Consider the following 14,862-nt stretch of genomic DNA (forward strand, 5'->3'; position numbering starts at 1 on the left):
CTCTACCAGCTTCAACAGTCCCCTGCTGACATGCAGGGTCAATGGATTCATGCAGTTGTCTCCATTCCCGGACACGTCCATCCGCTCGATACAATTTGAAACGAGACTCTTCCAACCAAACAACATGTTTCCAGTCTTCAACAGACCAATGTCTCTGTTGACGGGCCCAGGTGAGGCGTAAAGCTTTCTGTCGTGCAGTCATCAGTACACGAGTGGACCTTCGGCTCCGAAAACCCATATCGACTTTGTTTCGTTGAACGGTTAGCACGCTGACACTTGTTAATGGCCCAGCATTGAAATCTGCGGCAATTTGCGGAAGGGATGCACTTCTGCACGTTCAACGATTCTCTTGAGTCGTCGTTCGTCCCGTTCTTGCAGGATCTTTTTCCGGCCACAGCGATGTCGGAGATTTGATGCTTTACCGGATTCCTGATATTCGCGGTACACTCGTGAAATGGTCGTACGGGAAAATCTCCAGTTCATCGCTATCTCGGAGATGCTGTGTTCCATCGTTCGTGCGCCAACTATAACACCACATTCAAACTCACTTAAATCTTGATAACCGGCAGTCGTAGCAGCTGTGTATTTATATGTCTAACACATTACAAAAATATACAGGGTGTTTCACATTTCATGTTTCACACTCCTAGAGGTCCCCTCTAGGGGACTTAGTAGACCAAGTTTTATATAGGAACCCATATTCGGAAACTTCATCCACAGACGCTACAGAACGTCAAAGATGCAGACACCGACGCATATAAATGTTTGCATATACAGGATAATTCAGTGATGATGTTACAAACTTTTTAGGATGGTATGAGTTTGAGGTAAGATTCCCCGTACCAGAAACGAACGAGTCCAATGTTATAAGCGGAAACCGTTCTGATAACTCTTGACAACTCTGCCAGTGGAATACATGTATTAGTATTGTGGTTGCTAAGATCTTAAGAGCTATGAGCACTTGTTCAATAGAGGAAATGTGTTTCACATTAGCGAAGGTGAGTAAGTGCTCGTAGCTGCTCAAGTAAGCATTGTAGAGCCCATGCTTACGGGACATTATATCGTGTCGGACTTCCTTTGCCCGACGTAGTACAGCATCTCGACGTGGGATGGACACCACAAGTCGTTTAGAAGTCTCATGCAGAAATATTAAGCCAGGCAGCCTCTATAGCCGTCCGTAATTGCGGAAGTGTTGCCGGTGTAGGATTTTGTGCACGAACTGACCTCTCGATTATATCCCGTAAATATTCGATGGGATTCGTGTCGGGGTATATGGGTGGCAACATCATTCGCTCCAATTGTCCAGAATGTTCTTCAAACCGATCACTTACAATTGTGGCCCGCTGACATGACATTGCTGTTTAGGAAATTCAGGGCCATGAAAGGCTGCAAATGTTCTCCAAGCAGTCGATCATAACCATTTACAGTCGATAATCGTTTCATTTGGAAGAGACCTTGTGAACGCAGCCCCACACCATCAGCTCTTACCAACTGAAATCTGGACTCATCTGGCCAGACCACGGTTTTCCATTCGTCTAGGGTACAACCAATACGGTCACGAGCTCCGGAGAGCGCTGCAGGCAATGACGTGGTATTAACAAAGGCACTGGCGTCAGTCGTTCGCTGTCATAGACTATCAACGCCAAATTTCGTCGCACTGTCCTAAGGGATACGTTTCTCGTACATTCCCACTGATTTCTGCGGTGTCTTAATGCGGTGTTGCTTGTCTGTTGCCACTGACAACTCCACGCAAACGCCGTTGCTGCCTGTCGCTAAGTGAAGGCCGTAGGCTGCTGCGTTGACTGTGGAGAGAGGCGGTGATTGAAACTTGCTATTCTAGGCACACTCTTTACACCAGGCTGTTCCTGCTCGTCGGCTCCGTCGTGAGCCGCGGAGCGCTCCCTGTTCCAGGGAGCAGTGTCGCTCGCTGTGACCATTCAAGTGGGCCGGCACGTGGCACTGCTGGCTGAGGCAGGCGGCAAGGCAAGCGTTTTGATGTGCCAGCTGCGTCTTACAAGATCGACAACCTCATACTCTTAGCTGCTAAGACGTGGTGACATGCTACACCAGGAAATACGATGTTCAGGAAATAAATAAGAAACAACTGTTTTACAAGAAATTGCATACTAAATTTATTGGGCCTCTATAGCTTGACATTTTCTTTTCATTACAAGATCGGAAATATCAGGCGTCAAAGTGTTCGCAGCGTTAATGCGGAGGATGGCCTTCATTGTTGCATCCTGAAGAAACGATCGTTCTTTACTTTTTACTGTTTTCATTGCTGAGAAAAGCGGCTCACAATAATACGTATATCCAAACATGCACATGATCTGAGCCGCATTGTTGTGAAGCTTGGGAAATGTTTTTTGCTATAATCCAACGTGTTGTAGTACCTCTCTTTCAACAAAGTTGAATTTTGCAAATCAATAATCTCGAATTGAAGTGACGATGACAAGTCATCGGGGGAAACTGAAAAACGAGTGCTGAAAATAGTAAGTTCCATTTCCAAACTAGTGAGGTCTCGGAATCGGTTTCAAACGACGTGATGAGCTGCCTTAACGTTGCTTGGTAATCGCCGAAAGTAGTACCTTCAGGTAGTTTTAAAGAATCAAGACGATTGAAGAACGTTAAATGTCCATTACTCATCTGCCTCTCAAATAAACGTAGCTTTTCCATGAACGCTTTGATCTGGTCGTGCATGTCAAAGATTAGCTGCCCTTTGCCCTGCAATGACAGATTTAAATTATTCAGATGCATAGTTATGTCTTCTAGGAACGCCAGGTCTGATATCCATTTTATATCTTTCAGACAACGCATTTCTTCCCCTTTCATTTCGAGAAAAAAGGGGTATTTCCTCACGAATGGCAAAGAAAACATCAAGAACTTTTCCCCGACTCAGCCAACGAACTGTACTGTGGTAAGGTATATCCCCATACTCCGCTTCCATATCTTTCAGGAATCCTTTGAACTGGCGATGATTCATACCGTGACGCCGCACAAAATTCACACACTTCACGACATCTTTCATTACGCCACCTAGCTCTATTGTTTCAGCGCACAGTACCTCTTGGTGAATAAAACAATGAAGAGTCAAAATGTCTTTCCAGAAGTCGTCCCTCAGTTTATTTTTCCATTACGCCACCTAGCTCTATTGTTTCAGCACACAGTACCTCTTGGTGAATAAAAGAATGAAGAGTTAAAATGTCTTTCCAGAAGTCGTCCCTGAGTTTACTTTTCAAACGAGAAGCAAAACCTTGGTGACGCCCGATCATTTGTGGTGCACCGTCTATCGCTACAGAATGGAGCTTATCCCACCGCAAATTCATATTGTCCACTGATTCACAAACCGCTTCAAAAATGTCACGTCCTGTTGCGGTGTAATCGAGCGGTACCACATGCAAGAGTTCTTCAGTTACTTGCAGCTCCATGTCGACACCACGCACAAAGACTGCAAACTGAGCACAGTCCGATATGTCGGTGCTTTCGTCAAGCGCTAGCGAAAATGCAACAAAGCTCTCCGCCTTTTTCCTGAGCTGTGTCTCTAAATCCGCTGCCGTGTCCAGGATTCGACCAGACATTGTTTGCTTCGACAGGCAAACCCTTTCAATTGCCTGCACCTCCCTTGGAAACAAACATTCTGTAACTGCTACCATGCACCATTTTACGAGTGGTCCCACCGAAAACGGCTTGCCACTCGTCGCAATGATGTGAGCGACCCTGTAGCTTGCTCGAATTGCAGATTCAATAGTGTTTTCTCCGCTCTCATTCACCTGAAAATTATAAACGCATCACAGAACACGAACTATCCTGCATGTTTTCATAACCTCCGTATTACGAAACCGTTTTCAAACTTACGTCTCCTGGTATGTCGTTCTTAAGCCTAGCTACCAGTTTTCTGCGTGCAACGCCTTCTACCTCATCGTAGTGCGCTGCGTGAAGACATGTATAATGTCGTTGTATATTGTACCTCTTCACAGAATTAAATACTTTATGACACACAAGACACTGCGGACGACCATCCCTCTCAATGAATAGAAAGATATCCTCCAATATCCAAAGAGATACAGGGCTCCCGCGGCTGGTCATAGCTGTCATTGCACACGGATTATTGCGTCAGTTGAGGCTGCATGCGGCCAGGGGGCAGTGAGTTAGCTTTCCCTCTCCACGCGGGCTCCGAGCTGCCGCAGTGAGCGCAGCGCTCCGGCTCCCTGGAGCTCGGTTGGAACAGTCTGCTTTACACCGTGGATATCTGAATCCATGCGTCCTGCTCCGACTACCGTTTCACATTCAAAATCTGTTAATTCTCGTCATGTGGCCATAATCACGTCGGAAACCTTGTAACATGAAACACCTGAGCACAAATGAAAGCTCCACCGATGCATTGCCCTTTTATAAACTGTGTACGCAGTACTACCACTATCTGTATATGTGCATATCGGTATTGCTTCTGCCACTTCACTGTGAGATTTAACAAGGAGAGCACACGGCAATCGGATTTTTGTATTCTTTTCAGTATTTATGGTACGAGAAGATCAAAATTCGGATATCAACCACACAAAGCAGTTCCGTGCTACTTTCAAAAATTCTGGAGAAAGTCGACAAAAAAAAGTGCGTCGGTAGTTTTTGGTCGTCATAAATACTAACAGTTTTGTTTCAGATTTTGATTGACACTGTAGCCGTCAGGATGTGCTGGTCGTCGTGTGGGAACGTAATCACGGCATACATCATGCTTCGATAGCCAAAACCTTGTAAAGCGCTTTGTTGTTCAAAAGAACCAGCGCGTTCATGAATGTTGTTGTTATGCCGACGCAGCGTCTCCGTGAGCAGCTAGTTTATCGCTTTTATTCAGCCGTGTCAGGTGCAGCAGTTTCCCCCAGATTTCGTCGCCACGTACCCAGCCATGCCCTCCACCGCCGCCACATTAATTAGCTGTCGCGTCGTGCAGCGTGCAGAAGACAGCTTCTCCGCTCTGTATGTGCGAGCGTGCCAGCTCTTCCATTGACGGGCGGACGCTTTTGCGCGACATTCACCCCTTTGTCTGACAGTGTGTTAATTGAAACCGGTTATCCACGAAAACAGTTCCGGTCAGCCAGTTCCCATGAGCGGTCATTAAAATTACAATAACGTGACACACTTCAAACTCATCTGAATTGAAGTAAAAGCTTGAATATGCAAATGATCAGCATTTTACCGCCCCCCTCCGAATAAAGCAGGTACGGCCACCTCAATTTATATTCTACGTTGAATACAGCATGGCTGTTCTGCTGATTTCAACTGTAAGCCCCGACTGGAAGTGGAGGGCCGGCCGGGGTGGCCGAGCGGTTCTAGGCGCTACAGTCTGGAACCGCACAACCGCTACGGTCGCAGGTTCGAATGGCTCTGAGCACTATGGGACTCAACTGCCGTGGTCATAAGTCCCCTAGAACTTAGAACTAGTTAAACCTAACTAACCTAAGGACAGCACACAACACCCAGCCATCACGAGGCAGAGAAAATCCCTGACCCCGCCGAGAATCGAACCCGGGAACCCGGGCGTGGGAAGCGAGAACGCTACCGCACGACCACGAGATGCGGGCCGCAGGTTCGAATCCTGCCTCGGGTATGGAAGTGTGTGATGTTCTTAGGTTAGTTAGGTTTAAGTAGTTCTAAGTTCTAGGGGACTGATGACCTCAGAAGTTAAGACCCATAGTGCTCAGAGCCATTTGAACCATTTTTTTTGACTGTGCGCTGGAGTGGGTCAGCTGGAAGATGGCTATAGCTCGTGCTGAACTATTTTATGGTCAAGAGGACCACGCCGTTGTATTCTTACAGTTTGAGGCTAGCAACTGGCCTTAGCTCGTGCTGAACACCATTGTGATCAAGCAAATCACATCATGGTGTTGCTGCAGTTATAAGTCGGCAAGTGGCAGCAGCTCGCATTGAAATCCTGTGGGGTCAAGAGGATACTGGCCGTAGCTCACACTGAACTCCATTGCAGTCAAACAGAGCAATCTGTAGTTGCGCTTCAGTTACACGCTGGCAAGTCGCCGTAGGTCGTGCTGAACTCCGTTGTAGTCAAGCGGACCAGACCGTAGTGTCGCTGCAGTTAGAGGTCGCCAACTGGCCGTAGCTCACCCTGAACTCCGTTGCACTCAAGCGCAACACGCCATAGTGTTGCTGCAATTAGAGGCTGTAGCTCGAGCTGAACTCCGTCACAGTCAAGCAGAGGACACTCTACTTTTGGTGCAGTTAGAGACCAAAAAGTTGCTGTAGCTAGCACTGAACTTCGCTGCCCTTTATTGGACGATACCGTAGTGTTGCTGCAGCTAGTGGCCGGGAATTGGCCACACTCACGCTGAACTCTATTGCAGTCAAGCGGACCCTGCAGTAGTGTTGCTGCAGCTAGATGCCATCTGTTGGCTATAGACTCGTTCTGAATTCCTTTGCACTAAAGTGGACCCCAAGCTCTAGCTGGAGGCCAGGAACTGGCCATAGCTCGTGATGAACTCCACTATGGACAGACTACTCCAAAGTGTCGCAACAGTCAGACACAGGCAAGTGGCCGCAGCCTGCGCGTGCTCCGTTCCAGTCAAGGACACGATGCTGTAGTGTTGCTGCAGTTACAGGCTGGCAGCTGGTCATAGTTCACACTGTACCCTGTTGTGGTCCAGTGGACCACCTTGTCGTGTCGCCGCAGTTAGAGTCAAGTGGGACTCGCTCTAGTGTTGCTGCAGTTTGCCGCAAGCAAGTGGCCGTAGACTGTGCTGAACTCTGAAGCACACGAGTGGCCGTTGTTCAAGCTGAACTGGAGCTGCAGTCAGTTGGTTTGAGTGACAGCATAGCCCACAGCTTCTGACATTGCCTCACGATGCCACTACATATGCGAATTAAATGTGAACGGTTAAACTTGTAGCTCCTGAGTACTTTTCTGGCATGCGCTGCTTGAATCATTTAACTGAAATGGGAGGAATTGTATACAGAAATTAACCGTTGTTCTGTGAATTGTAATCATAGCTCTATGGAATGGCCCTTAGATAAAATCACCGTTACGCCAGCCAAGTCATCCTGCCGTAGATACTTATTGCTGCGGATCGTTACTCATCTACAAATCCATTGTTGGGAGTACTGCTACAGATGTTTCAGACATATCAGCTGAATAAGAATGAAAGAGAGTGACTTCTGAGATTCAAAATGGACTTTTGGAGAATAAGGATAAAGGAAAATGATTAAGACGTGACCTCCCGCCGATGACGACGTCCTTACTGACGTACAAGCTCAGACAGGGAAAGAACAGGACAGGAAATCGGCCTTTCCATTAGGAGGGACCAGTCCCAGCATTTGTTTTAAGCTGTTTAGGAAAATCGCGGAAAAGCTAAATTATGATTAGTGGACTGGGATTCAAACAGCCATCCTCCCGAAAATGAGTCCAGTCTGCTTACCACAGCGCCACCTCGTTCGATATTTGGAGAAAAAGTTATGGCATTTCAAGGACGGAGCATGCGAATCATTGTATCGTAGTGTATTGTATGGAACTGGGCACCTAGAATCGACGGAGTGGCTCTGTCCCCGCCTTAGCCCTCAGTGGTTCACAACCCCACAACAGCCTACAGCATCCACTCACCCCACCACCGCTCCACACCGAACCCAGAGTTATTGTGTGGTTCAGCCCCCAGTGGAACCCCCCCCCCCCCTCCCCAAATACCGGAAACGTCTCACAACAGACGAATGTAACCCCAATGTTTGCGTGTTAATTACGGTGTACGCGTACGTGGAGAAAGTGTTTACGCAGCAATCACCGACATAGTGATAATAAGGGGAACAAGCACGCATTCGCCGAGGCAGATGGAAAACCGCCTTCGCCCTAAAAACCATCCACAGACTGGCCAGCAGACCGGACCGCGACACTAACCCGCCTGGCGGATTCCTGCCAGGGACCGGCACACCTTCCCGCCCGGAAAGCAGTGCGTTAGGCCGCACGGCTAACCGGGCGGGAATGCGAAGCATAATAATATGAGTTATTGTGGGAGTCAGTAAGACGATAACACATGCAACAGAAACAAATTGCACAGGAAACAATTTGCACAGGAAATCTGCAGCGCTCAAAATTCAGTCGACATACACATATTAATCATGAAGACCTTACTGCCTGACGCCAATTGCAGATGGGAGAAAATCCGATCCATATGTTTGCGTAGTAAAATTACATAAAAAAGTATCTGGTTGATGTATTTCTTCCACAGCTCGAGTGTTTGTCTGCTGGATGTGGCTTTCAGGAAGAAACACAGGCTGCGCACGCATAGAGCTGTTACTGTTCCGCTGTCAGTACGTATGGACAACGTATAACATTCCGTTTTATTCTAAATGATCAGTTGACGGAGATGTGGATGCACATATGAAAAAGACGTGGCTGCGAGGGAAGTAGCCATATTACTCTATTATTTTTATTGTTCTTAGAGGCTCCTTGTACAGTAAGTCTGAATTTGAGGGTTTCACATTCGAAATCGGTATGTTCTGGGGTTTCTTATACTGTAAATAGGTGGCTCAGTCGAAAATTTAAAATAGGTAATTAGAAGTGTGCTGCATACTTCTTTAAACTTAAATGTACAGGTTTTCTGTCAAAAGCGACTGCGAGAATGAAAATTCTGTGCTGTGAATACGTGCGGTTTCGGTTTCTTTCTCGCAGTCAGTCTTAGCTACAACATCAAAACATTTAAACGTATAGCACCGTTCCAGGAGAACAATGACTTAACTGACAAGATGAATAATTTACAGGAGAGGCAGACAACCAAACGACATGATTTGAAAACTTCATAAAACAACAATAAAATTATCTATGGATTTGGAAGTTGGCCTAACTGTGACACTAAGTATTCCCTAAAAAATACAAAAGTTATTTCCTTCAAACATCATCCAATTCAACCTGTTGCAACCCTTTAAGTAAATGTGCCATTGTTCTTCCGACATTGTTATCGAAATTTAACAAATACGACCAAAGAAGGTGTGTGAAAAAAAGAAGTATATCTCTAAACCATAATTTTTTAGTAATTAAAACTTCCGGGCTAAGAGGCCGTGGTCCAATAGTAGAAATACTTCTTCCTGACGTCTCGTTGCCAGCTGCGGGCAACATCATCAGAGGTGAGTCTAAGATGTCGTAGACCACGGCCTCTTAGCCCGGAAGTTTTAATTACTGAAGACGCCGGCCGTGAAAACCTACACGCTGATAATTTTTTGTTCGCTCTTACAGTTTCATTGTTTTATTATCATTTTTTGTTATTTGCGTCTTATAACTGACATAAAATAATATACTAAGTGAAATAAAGAACTTCCAAATGACATAAAAGCAACAAAGAGAATCATAGAAGGCCTTATAATATTTAGGAATGATGTTTCTGCTAACCATATTGTTTAAATCTTGAATTTTGTTTCCTGAGAGCGACATTTTTGTAGTATAAGCGGGTTTCAGATACAAATTACTCCCATCTACATTCCCTATTAGACGCCTCTTTCTCCCTTTGAACTGAACTTGTCACCACTCGAACTGTTTGTAGCTGTTCTTATACTGAAACACATCACTTCCCTTTTCACATCGAAATAATTTAATTTCGGACACTTTGAAAATACTCCCGTCAACATCCTTGGCAGAGCCATCTCATCATGCAAAGCTTTAATGTCATGGAAATCTGAAAAACCCATTTCTCTAAGATGTGGCGGATATCCCTTCTTTTTTGCATTTCGGATGAGTGATATGTAGTGATCAGGTACATAAAATGGCCCTGACTTCTTAGCACTCTTAACTGCTCTCTATGATGCTGTGGACTGCGTCTCCCTCGTTCTGGGTGTGACCACGAATCAAATACTTGTGCGTAACGGACTGAACATCCAGCCTTGTACGTTGCAATCATGTATCTGAAATAGAAGAGAATGAACATTTTAATCAAAGTGGTTTCTACAATAGAAACATTTTGTTATATGATTTCTGCGAATCACAGTCTGAGTTTACGGTACTTACTTGTTAATCTGTTGCCCTTCACAATTGTCTTCGATAACTCTTCAAGATATTGTAAGAAACGAGTTGCTATTTCACCCACGCCTCTGTTTCCAATGCCCTCGTGCCAAAAAAACAGTTCCAGTCTCAGTGACATGCAACAACTTATGATCCCAGCTGATTTACCCATTCATATTCATTTACAATAACATTAAAGTAGGCTTCAGACAGAGGGGGGCGGGGGCGGAGGGAGGAGAAGAGGTAGACATAGAGTATAGGAGAAGGACATCGAGAAAGAGGGGGGACAAGGAGGTAATGGACAGAGAGAGAGAGAGAGAGCGACGAGGAGATGGACAGAGACAACGGGATCAGGAGATCAGGGCATATATCCAATTCCAAACATATTCAGCAACTGCGAAGCATTGCTGGTTCGCTAGTGTTATATAACTTAAAGCGAAATATCAAAACTGAATACCTCAGACATCTGCTGCATAACAAGTTGTATAAAGCTTAAGACTGCACCTATAAAAAGACTTTATAATCGAAGTTGTTGCTATGTTGACACGGCTTTTCATATTTTTTACATGAGGTGAAACTTAACAATTCAACTAATGTAATTTTCAGCTGTAGTTGGGTCTAGCATTCATTAATGGAAGAGACGAAAAGTGCATGGAATGTGATTGCCCAAAAAATTAAAATATGAAGAAGTGAACAATACAAGTTCCTGTGGCAGGAAGGGAGACTGACCCTCGCAAGTGTCATCCTGTCCTGCGCTTTTGGGTACAGCGCCATACTAAACCATTCGAAGTATACGCTGTGCTATCCCATCCGAGTGTTGCACTCAGGTATAGCGCTGTACTGTACCATCCAGCTAACCCTGTCTGGGTATCACATTCGGGTACAGCGCTATACCGTACCGTCCAGCTGAAGCGCTGAACTATCCTGTACATAAGGGTGGCACTCACGAGGGGCAGTCTCCCTTCTAAGACAACGGTACGTCATGCACATCCTGCGTCCCCATGAGTTACCTCTCATTTGACAGTACTGTGGCGCCATTTTTCAAGAGGACGACGTTTGTCCACACATGGCACGGATCTCTATGAACTTTATGCGTAATATTGAGGTATTCCCATAGCCAGAAAGATCCCACACATGTCCCCGATCAGAAATGTATGGCAACAGTTCCCAGTACCAGTATATCGGAGACCAATTACAACAGCTGCGGGCGAGCCTGTCTCACGAGAGGATGCAACATATTTATGAAATCCTTCCCAACCGAATCAGTGTATGCATCCAGGCCAGGGTTGGCTCTTCGAGTTTGTTTTCAGGGGGGATGTCCACCTCGACCTTCTCGAATGCCAGTCTATCGTCTTCACCACAACACCAACAGAAGTAACTGAAATTCAAGATGCCCTAAAACTCTTAATGCCTGTAGATGTGTTTTGGGACAATTATAGAGAAAATCTTATACCAACAGCTCTGTTCATAATAAGGCGGAATAAAAAATGAAAGCCAAGAATAAAAATAAAACCGTTGGTGAAAAATGGTTAACGGTCACTGAGATATTCAGCATAATGGTCTTGTAAGTTGCAATCGGAAAAAGAATTTAAAAAGGTAGATAGCAGTGACAAAGGTCTTAACATAGAAATCTGTTTACTTACTCGCCAGTCCAGCGAGTCATAGCACGAAATCGTGGTTCAGACAGAAGAATCCTCAGAGGAAAACACGTGACATAAATTATCTATATAAGACCGGGTCATGCTTGTTACTCTAGACGTCAGTAAAGGAACTGGGTGATAGATTTCCCAGATCTAGTAACTAGTCAGAAGACGCAGAGATATGGTCCTAAATATACACTAAATATGCTTCGCATCGAAAATAAAACTGTGCGAATATCTATTGAAAATGCGATTATCGAACTTAACGTACCTTGTCAGAAGTCAATACAAATCTCTAGCAGGTCAAATAGCGAAGTTTGTTAACTATCCATGTACAAAATAATTGAATATTGTAGATTTAACTGTGTTTAAGTAATTTTAGAAATCAGTTTTTGTGATCACGCCTGATATTGACATTTGAAAAGCGTTAATTGTTTTTTCTATTCCCTCTTTATCTTCGAGCAAGTTCCGTTAAAATTTTTTGTTTCATAAAGGAACATTAGGTAGAAATATGTTGATTTTAATTATGAATGACCATGTACTATTATTATATGACTGACAGTTCCTGTTAATTGGTTGTTTCTTCCAGAAACAATCCAACAGAAAAACAGTGGACCCCCTCGGTCCTTGTTATCTCTAAAAGAGAAACATCCCATTTCGTAGTTGCAAAAATGCTGCAGCACGTGAACATTCGCTGCATCAAATAAATCGTTTGTTAAAAGATTGTAGACATACAGAAACTGCAAGTCGGACTTTCCTAGATAATATTTCCTTATATGTTGTTTCACAGCTTCATTACTTCATACGTCTTCAGTGAATGTACCGTTTGCGATTTTACCACTCAGTATGAGCTGTTAGCAGTTCTAGCAGTTTTGTTTTCTTCTTCCAGGTAAGCCAGTTTTCCTGCAGTCGTGGAGCAAATGCTTCAGCACTTCAGACAGATGTTGCCTGTTCCACGTGCTTACAGCAAATTTCTCTTGGTAAGTGATTTCTTTTCCTGCTTATAGCGTAATAGAAGTTTCAGAATTGGGATTAAATTTCTGGATGAAAGGAAAATTCCCTGGTGATATTGCTGTCCTCTGCCAAAGTGGTTAAGTATTGCAGGACCCGTTGAATGGAGTGAGCAGTCATACTGAGCGTAGAATACGCATTCAGAAAAAAGACAAAGAAAGACTGAGGAGCAGAAATGAAAGTGTAACGACGTCAATATTGGGAACCATGTAGAAGACTAAGAAATTCTGCTACCTTGAAAGAAACATAACGTTTGACGGACGAAGCGAGGACACAAGAAGCAAAAAGATACAGGCGAAGAGAACATTCCTCGTAAGGAGAAATCTGTTAGTACTGAACATAGGCTTTAATTTAAGAAGAAATTTCTATGAATATACGTCTGAAGCATAGCTTTGCAAGGAGTCGAATCGTGCACAGTGAGTAAACCGCAAAAGGAGAGAATCCCAGCGTTTGAGATGTGATCCCACTGAAGAACACTAAGAATTAAGTGGGCCGATGAGAAAAGAAGAAATTCTGCGGAGAATCGTCGAGGAAAGGAATGTGTCGTAAACACTAAATGGAAAATTGTATGGTGTGGTAGAACATGAGTTAAAACACAGGGATGAACATCCATTGTAACGGAGGGAGTCCTAGACGACAAAAATTGTAGAGAAAGATGGAGGTTAGATGCAACAAATAATTTAGGACGTTGCGTGTAGAAGGCGAGATGTGACGATCGCAACAGGAGAGGAAATCGTGGCAGACAGTATCGAAATAATCACAAGACTGATAATTCCAAAATGGAGAAAAAATGCACAGATTTTAATAATTGCAGCAGACGTAAGAGTTGTAAGCAAAAAAGAGAAATGATTGTTAGTTATCACCAATATAAGTGGGATATTCCAGATAAAGTTTCACACCCATATGCGAAACTGCAAAAATTGTGTAATGCACTATTGCGCCTAATTTATAATACTGTAAAGACATATCGAAGATGATAAGGATATTTTATGCCTTTCTCGCTTTTTATCAAGATTTCCTTGTGATACAAAAATAAACTACCCATACCGCACGTATAGATTCAATAATTCCTTAAGTCGGTAACACCACAATCTCGCAAGACTTAACTGAAGCCATGTCAGCATTTTTACTTAGGAGAGATCGCATCAAGGCGCGTGCCATCGAAGAGTTGACCCCGAGAGGAGATTAACAGTTAATTACCTATCAGATGGCATCAGAGCCAAAAGCTGTACTGATAAAAAAATCTCGGATAAAATAAATAAAAAATTATCTTCTTACAATGGCAAAAATATCTGCTTCAAGTTAAGAATTAGATTAGCTTGACTGGAAGAAAATCCTGCTAGAGGAAAAAAAATGTTGTTTTAATAAAGGGACGTTGAGATACGTTCGCCTAGCTGTTAGAACACAAAATAAACTTTTTTGTTGAGGGACGGGCGCTATGTTATTTTCTGAACTAACTAGATCGTGTAATAGCTTTGTGTCCGTGAAGTGTTGCTGCGCATTATCGAGGCGTGAACATTTCCGTAATAAATTCCAAGGAATGGGGTAACTTGGGCTTTACGGTGCCGTAAAACGAGGGGAAACAAACTGTAATTATGTAACCTTCAGACAATTTATTCCGTACCGTTTATCAAAAACCTTTCAGTAGAAACCATAAAAAAGAAACAGTCCGTAATTAGATTACGTAAGTCATTTCGAAAGAGAGATTAACACCGTGCGTAAGTATTCAACAGTGAATACAGAATGCAGTTCACCAAAGGCTTCTTGTGGTTTACTAAATTACGTGATAGAAGTTAGTCTGTCATGTTGGCTCCCTATTTTCCGGTTTTACACGGTTACAGAGGTTTTTGTTCCAGTGTACAGCGTATAATTTAAATTTTTTAGTGCTCCCTATTCCTGTATCATTGTTGCTAGGATTCGACATATCATACTTAATGAAACAGAGAAAGGAATGCTTGTTATCCAGGCGCCTTGTCATTAAATGTAGCATGATTAAACGGAGAGCTATTTCATGGCACATTTATTTGACTTGGATATTTTGAACGTATTTATTCCCTGAACAGACAGGATAATATTTCATTCACAAGATGCCTAGCAGGACCCAATATCCTAGAATTTTTGGCACCAGCTCAGCTCTCAAATTATATATTAAATGCGTATCCAATTCCTTTCTTCTCTGAATCTCTCAGGAATGTTGTATTAACGTCGCTATAACCGTTTCCGAGACTG

The sequence above is a fragment of the Schistocerca nitens genome, chromosome 2 (assembly GCF_023898315.1).
Source record: "Schistocerca nitens isolate TAMUIC-IGC-003100 chromosome 2, iqSchNite1.1, whole genome shotgun sequence".
Classification (NCBI taxonomy): domain Eukaryota; kingdom Metazoa; phylum Arthropoda; class Insecta; order Orthoptera; family Acrididae; genus Schistocerca; species Schistocerca nitens.